Source organism: Trachemys scripta, chromosome 2, assembly GCF_013100865.1.
Source record: "Trachemys scripta elegans isolate TJP31775 chromosome 2, CAS_Tse_1.0, whole genome shotgun sequence".
Classification (NCBI taxonomy): Eukaryota; Metazoa; Chordata; order Testudines; family Emydidae; genus Trachemys; species Trachemys scripta.
In genome coordinates, this window is record NC_048299.1 from 151,332,567 (window position 1) to 151,340,961 (window position 8,395).

The following is an 8,395-nucleotide window of genomic DNA, read 5'->3' on the forward strand; positions in this document are numbered from 1 at the left end:
TTGGTAAGACAACTCCCACCTGTTCATGCTCTCTGTATGTGTGTATATATATCTCCTCAATATATGTTCCATTCTATATGCATCCGAAGAAGTGGGCTGTAGCCCACGAAAGTTTATGCTCTAATAAATTTGTTAGTCTCTAAGGTGCCACTAGTACTCCTGTTCTTTTAGCACTGATAGTGATAAACCAAAACCTTTGCCTACCTGTTTGTTCCTGGAAGTCAGATCGAAAGGCTGTTGACCCAGTCACATTCTGTCATAAGCCTGGCTGGTCACTTACAGCAAATGAGCACAGAGCAATCCTATTTAAGAGATTTCAAAGTCCTCCTGTTATGTGCAGCCCCAGTCCCATTCCCCTAATTATACAGTCTGTTGTAAATTACACAGCAGTGATACAGCAACTCTGTCATCCCAGCATTTAGAGAGATGGGTCACGCTTAACATGGTCCCTTTGATAATGTAAAACAGGGTCTTTTAAAAGCCAGAGATAATAAACCTTCTGTTCTTTATAACCAGCCTAGTGGTTATAGGTCTTTGTCTCATTAAAAGTGGCTGGTATGTGGAGAAATATTCAGGTGATGGCAGCGGCAGACTCCAAAACTAAGACTTCTGTTTACATATTGTAAAAACAAAGGCAAGGAGAGGACCAGGAGCACCGCCAGCTTTTTTGCCGCCCTAGGCGGCGGAAGGTCCCACCCCCGAAATACCAACGACGACCGGGGCGGCCGAAGATTTGGCCGCCGCGGTCACTGCCCCCCAAACGTTAGCACCCTAGGTGACCCCCTAGGTCGCCTAATGGGTTGCGCCGGCCCTGGAGAGGACACAGTATCTGTGGGCCTGATACCAAATGGGCACGCCATGCAGGGGCTGGAGCCAATTGTTGAACTATAGCCAGCTGAGAGTTCTCTGGAAGAAGTCTCAGCCAGGGCACTAGCAATGTCAGTTATGAGGGAAAAGGCCATTAAATTCCCACCTTTCTGGCAGCCTTTCCTCTTGCCCCTCTATCTTCACCCCACCGCCAGCGAGTTACATTCCTAGAGCATTTTATGAAGTGTTTCTAGGAGACTCACTGCAGCTAGTTGGGGGCTGCGATACAGCAGCAGTTTTAACAGTGCACAATAACAGTACGCAACAGCTTATGCAAGACAGCAAAGAATACCGTGTCCAGCTGAAATGCTGGCAGAATTTTGGGAGGCAGAAAACAATTAATCAAACTACCTAGGATGTGTCAAGGACTCAGGATTAATAAACCCACACTCTTGCAAGTGTGCCATGAGATTTTTAATGATCACAAGTTGTCAAGGGTTCTGTCTGAAGCCTCATTAAATAAAAAGTATCTTCAGCAGCCTGGCTCCCCTTAGCCCCACAGAGGGACATGCTCCACAGGAACGAGGGCTCTTAAAGAGCCAGTGAAACTTTCCAGAACAACCGTTGAAGGGTTCATCTTAACCACAGACTTACTGCCATTGAGTCAATCGTCAGAGAACGCAACTGGGCATGCTGCAAAAGAGCAGTTGAGTTCCATGTGCTTCCGGTAATACCTTGCTGCACACACACTGGCACTGCACCCAATTGTGGGAAATGCAAAGATTTTAGGGGATGCAGGCCATGGTTCATAGTGCCCCAGCACACTGCACTGTTGTCAGGTGTCTTCTGCCGGGTATAGGAGGTAGAATGTGTCTGTCCTTTTGGGGATTGCGGGTAGAACTGGGATAAGCCTAGGAAATCCCACAACTCAATGTAAATAATTCCAGATTGGCTCCAGCTTTTGTGCTCTCATCTTGTGTTGTAGGGTATGCCACAGCACAAAGACACCAAGCAATAATTGCATCCAAAGGTCATTGGGGAATTGTGTGGGTTAAAGTACTCTGCTTTGTCTGGACTGTTAGACCTTTCCAATATTCCTGTGTATTGCAGAGCAGCTATCCCTCTCCAGGCCATGTGGTCCCCATGAGCCGTGGTGCATCCTAGGGGAAGAGTGCAGGGTAGGAGGAGGAAAATAGGTATGGAGCGTGGAGTTTGGTCTGAATTCTGGAGTGACATAGGCCTGAGGTAGCTGCTTCTTGGGACAGGGCAGCAGGGCTAATCTGAGGCTCCCGCACAAGGGAGTTGCCAAGGGGCAGTTTGCATATAGCACCGGGGCATGTTTTGTAAATTAGCAAATCATACTAAGAAAATTCCTGACTCCACATCACCGATTTCTGTTCCAAATGGAAAGGCTAGCCCCCAAGCTCTGCTACCGCTCAGCAAGGGCCCCCCACTACTTTGGACCCATAGGATGCTGCGGGCAGGAAGTGCTGCTCTGGAGCAGGTGTAGGATTACGCATCGGAGTTGCTAATGGTATCAAAGGGCCTGAACAGTAAGAAACGGGATCTGGGACACATTAATAGTTTATTAGCTACCCATTCTCCTTCTGCGCCTGTTGTGGAAATACCAGGGAGAACCACAGCCTTGCACAGCGGCAGAATTCCCTGCTGGAAATAAGCGGCTGTAGGCAGAAGCCAGAGGTGGCTGTTAGTCTATTTCATGATTCTCTTTCCCATTGCTCCTCATCCTTTGTTATGCGCCATGGTACCCTTAGTACAAGCATCCCACAGAGTATCAAGTGTAAATAACAAAGCAGTTACACTACAGCAGTGGCTCTCAACCTTTCCAGGCTACTTCAGGAGGCTGATTTATCTTGTGTACCTCCAAGTTTCACCTCCCTTAAAAACAGCACACTTGCTTACTTTCATTTTTACCTTATAATTATAAAATAAACCAATTGGAATATAAATATTGTATTTACATTTCAGTGTATGGTACATAGAGCAGTATAAACAAGTCATTGTCTGTATGAAATTTTAGTTTGTACTGACTTTGCTAGGGCTTTTTGGGTAGTCTGTTATAAAACTAGGCAAATATCTAGATGAGTTGATGTACCTCCCAGAAGATTTCTGAGTACCCCCAGGGGTACATGTACCCCTGGTTGAGAACCACTGCACTACAGTACTAGATGTCTGATTCCTAACCTAAGAGTCAGTCACTTATCCCAAATTATTAGCTTACAGACCAGACTCCTGGTCTTGGAGGCAGAAGGCCCAATTGCTGTCTAGCTTGAAGCTGAAAAGACAACCGTTTTTCCAGGCTGCAGGGGCTTAACCCAGTCCTGGGAAAGGATACAGCAGGCCTTGTCCCCTAAAAGCAGCAATTAAGGTGGTTTCTAAAAAGGAGTCTGTTATTAGGCCAGCAGCCCTGGGACCTGAGATAATTATAAATACTTGGAAACCAGAGGGATGGGGGCCAGGGAAGTACCTATAGACAGAGGATGCAGAGCAGGTAATGTCAGAGAGGGCAGATGGGAGTAGACGGTACGGGTGTCCCCCTACTAGCCAGGTCATGCCCAGCAGGCCAGGGGACTCCTAGTGTTATTACCTGAACAGGCTAAGGCAGCCCCTCTGAACAAAACCCCCAGAGAAGACCAAAGCCACGGGTCAGCCCTCCTCTAACTCTTGCCAAATGAAATTGTGCTCTTTGCACTCTGCCCCCACTACTGCTCTGCTCTTTCCCCACCTGTATGATCATTTCTCTCCTAGCACCCTACAGTGGGCTGGCTCAGTGCCTCAAACCAACAGCACCCCTGCCCTGAGTCGCTTGCAAAGTGGAGCTCAGACACAACATAAGCAGCATGGCCAGGAGGCATATACAGAACAGGGAGAGGGCCATACTCACTCACTAAGGGCTTCATAGGGCACAGGACTGGAAGGGACTTCCTGGGTGATTGAGTCCAGGTCCCTGCTATCACAGGCAGCTCCACCCTATAATCAGATAAGCACAGCATGGTGGAGGAAAGGAAGAGGCAGGGCCGCATTGTTTACAGTGCTGCAGATTGTGCTTCCCTGGAGATGCATGTGCTCTGATCCCCCACAACCCCCCCAAACACACACTGAAAAGTGCTAGACAAGTGCCCCAGGAGTATAGCTGCTATTCTTTAACCACTAGTGTTTATAACTACATCCTGTTTATTTAGAACATTCCCTCCACTAAGAGTGAACTTAGTCCCCTGCCCTACCACAGCAAGGTACACCAGCCTGCTGGCACTAGGGGCATGAGGCCACATCTATCCCTGGTTTGCTACTTCCAGCTATTGCAAAAATAAGTCTAGAGTTGGAGCAGTTTGAGCTACTGCCTCTCTCTGTACTTGTTTGTGCAGCACCTAGCACACTGGGGCGCTGATCTTTGATTGCGGCCTCCAGGGGCTACTGTAAATAGAAACAATAAAATGATGCCACTTGGCCAAAACTCTAGGAACTCTGAGGAAACCAGGATAACGAGACTGGCAAAGCTGCAACGAAGCACCCAGACAATATCACGCTGTGCCAGCGTTGCCAGTGCCGATGATTTTATTGCAAGTCTCATGCTACTTGGTATTCTCCTGGAGACATGTGATTGTGAGACCCTCAGCTTTCATTTTAGAAAGTGTCAAGCTCTGCTAGTTGCTGAGGAAAGCTCAAGAACACGAACCAAGTGCAACCTACAAGGCCCAGAAGCCACCCGGTAAATAAATCCCTCCCAAAATGAATTGTTTGGCTTTAAAAATATAAAGAGATTTTGAATGCCAACCATGCTTTTCAAAGGCATGGGGCTGGCTCCACTGCTATCTTGCCTCTTGCTATCTTGCACCCAGGCTTCTTAAAATCTGGTTCTAGCAGGTGAGGATGTACCCAATGACCGAAGGATGACAAGTAGTCTGTATAGCTAAGAAAACACTCCAGCAGAAACCGAAGAGGCCAATGCCAGGGACTTTGGTCAAGGCTGGGCCGTGGGAAGCTGCTTAGAAGAACCATGTCAGCAAGGAAAAATGTTGACTCACGAGATGCACAAACAGTACCTGGATTCGGCCCTGGAAGCAGCAGGTAGTGTTTGAAGGGGTAATCACTTTATAGTAGGGCGTAATTCAAATAAAAAAAAACAACATACGGGGTGAACGCGTTGCTGTTTGCGCACAACAGGTTTACTTTCACCTTTGTCTGTACAGGCACTGAGATTAGGGTTCTCTCCGCGACAGCCGTGGGCCAACAAAATGCACAACAAGGAAAAGTAATGTACAGTCAGTCACTACTGCACTAAGACTGGAGAGAGGCTGAATAGCAGCTGAAGCCAAACACCAGGGTTTGTTTCTAGTGGGACTGGGCAAAGCCAACCTGTGGAACTCCTTGCCAGAGGATGTTGTGAAGGCCAAGACTAGAACAGGGTTCAAAAAATAACTAGATAAGTTCATGGAGGATAGGTCTATCAATGGCTATTAGTCAGGATGGGCAGGAATGGTGTCCCTAGCCTCTGTTTGCCAGAAGCTAGGAATGGGTGACAGGGGATGGATCACTTGATTACCTGTTCTGTTCATTCCTTATGGGGCCCCTGGCATTGGCCACTATTGGAAGACAGGATACTGGGCTAGATGGCTCGTTCTCATGAAGCAGCACGTCTTCATGCACTCGCACCCAGAGCCCTCATTCAGAGGCGAGGGAGTGCACTTCCATTCGCACCCGGCCTCCTTCCCGAGAGTTAGCCGCTCTCCTTTCAATGCCTAGGGCTCAGCGGAGGCAGAATCCCAATGCTGCTTGCCCAGCTCGGCAAGATTGGCTGCAGAAGCCAATTTAGAACTTCAGAAGCTTCCTGCCCTGCTTGAATGGTTTTGCTGCTGTAATCCACATGCCAGCTGATTTATTCCACGCAGAACAAGGCTGGCTGTAGAGCCTCCAAAGTTAGTCGGTAATTCTAAGCAAAGGGGGATCTGCCCAGCGCTATCACATGCTATAACAGGGCCCAACGTCTGTTATAACTATGACAGAGACCTATAAAGAGCAGGGCAGTAACTGTCCTGGCTGATATAGCCAGCATAGATAATAGAATCATAGGACTGGAAGAGACCTGAAGAGGTGATCTAGTGCAGTCCCCTGCACCCATGGCAGGATTAAGTATTGTCCGAGTTATAACAGCCTTGAGACAGTACATTTTTCTGGGGAACATTGAGTCTATACAGGTCTGGTCCAGCTTAGCACAGCTGTGCCCAGTGAAGGCATCGTCTAGTTTCTCCATTGCAGAGTTAGCTATACATGAGTTATTCCTCGAGTTGGCCTAACTCCCATGGCAGCAGCCACCGTGCAAGTTAACCCACAAGCTGCTGTGTCATCACTGGAGCTGCACTCACTCATGTGTGACACTAAGACACTTTGGGGGCATATCCCCTGGGTCTTAGCGCTGCAGTAAGCTAAGTGGCTCTATGAATTCTTTCCTCCTAGTGAATTGGGGGGAGAAATTGTCTGTCCTTTCTGGGCCTGCAGAGAGAATGGTGGGAAGGCACTGGCAGACCAGCAGCAGCGGGTGTCCAGACTATAATACGTTAGCAGCTCACTGAAGTTACACACACCACCACCGTCAAATTAAGGGTCCGTGTGTGGGGATGGGAGTTGAGTTAGGGGCAATACCAGAGTTTAGTTTTCAGTAGGGTTACCATATCTCATAAATAAAAAAAAGAGGACCCTCCACGGGCCCTGGCCCCGCCCATTTCCCCACCCCTAGCCCCGCCCCAACTCCACCCCTTCCCCACCCTAACTCCACGCCCTCCTCCCTCCCACTCCCAGCCAAGGGGAAAGGGCTGCCCCATTGCTACCGGCTTCAGGGTTTGCCGGGCAGCCCTGCTCTTAAACAGAGCTGAAGAGTCGGGGAGGAGCAGAGCCGCCATTTTCCCGGACATGTTCGGCTTTTTGGCAATTCCCCCCGGACGGGGGTTTGACTGCCGAAAAGCCGGACATGTCTGGGAAAAAGAGGACGTATGGTAACCCTAGTTTTCAGTGAAGTCCATGGTGCAACTCTCTGTGAAGAGCTGTAGAAAGAGGCAGGGGTTTGGTCAAAGCTCATATAAGGTCTATTTGCCTCCTGGACTGCTACTCAGTCAACATCCTTCTACAAGCTTCTAATGCCAGAACAGGTAGGATCTACAGACTCTGGAAGCTAGGCTGGCACTAGAGAAACACTGCTTTCACCGTAGAACTCTGGCTCTTGGTTTTGTGTTAAGCTGTCTTGAATTTTTCTCTTCTATGAAGAATAAGACTGCAGGGTAGAGGGTACAAATTTGGGTCTGATCCTGTAAACACACATGCCCATGCTTAATCTGAAACATCAACCTACTGAAGTTAACAGAGCTCACCTGCTGACAGTGAAGCAGATGCAGGTGTGTTTGCAAGACTGAGCCCTTGACCTCCATCTTTAAATCTGACTCCCTGCAAAAGACCTTAGGGCGGGGCTATATTAAGGATTCTTGATACAGCAAACTGAGCAAAAGAGAGAAAGGATGCCAGCGTTAGGCAGAGGATCCATTTCCCGGTAGCTGATGACCTCACCCACCTTGTCTATTGAATATCCTGGGACCGACGTGGCTACACCACCACTGCAGGCATCTTCTGGAAGAAGGCAATGCTAGGTCTGCTCACTGATATTCCTGTGCATTCTGATTTTCTGTTTTCAGACTCTCATGCAGAGGTTATTGCAGGGGAACAGGAAGGTAAGGTCATGCTGTAGACGAAAACAGTTTTAAAATATTTTATTTCTTTCCAGTGCAGTTGTGTTAAATTCTTTTTATTTCTCACTGTTTTCTTTGGCCAAATACTTGGTCATTTTAGATATCTTATATCTCTCAACAGCAGAGACTCTTTTGGATTCTGATAAAAGAAAAACTGCCCCTATAATTTATGAAAATGTCATAAAAAAAGTCAGGGGGAAAATAATGAAAACCTCCTTATTTAGCAGGGAGGCATATATGTCCATTGTCTCTTACTTCTGACATCAGCCTGAGAGTCAGATATACAGGGCTTCCAAGGGAGGTTGTGTAATCCCCATAATTGGAGGTTTCTGAGAACAGGTTAGACAAACAACTATCAGGGATAGTCTGGGTTTACTTGGTCCTGCGTCAGTACAGAGGGCTGGATTAGATGGTCTCTTGAGGGGTCCCTTCCAGCCTATGATTCTATGAAAATGGAGCAGGGGAATATTAATACCAACCACAGAGCTCAACAGATGTGGACTGAGTACTCTGAAGATGAACAGCTGTAGAGATTCTGCATCACTGGCAAATTTTAATGAAGATTGGATTTTTTCTAAAGGATCTGCTCTAGGAATTATTCTGAGGAAGTTCTATGGCCTGTGTTATACAGGAGGTCAAACAGATGATCACACTGGTGCGTTCCAGCCTTGGACTCTATGAAACTATGAGACACACTAAGCATTATTAAAACTATTTATTAAGTGACAAAAATCAAAGGTTACACAAAGAGTGGAACACAATATCTGCCAAAGGTCACAATGAGAGCTATCGAAACAGTAGGTGTAAGCAAATACCCCGAGCAGCTAACAAGC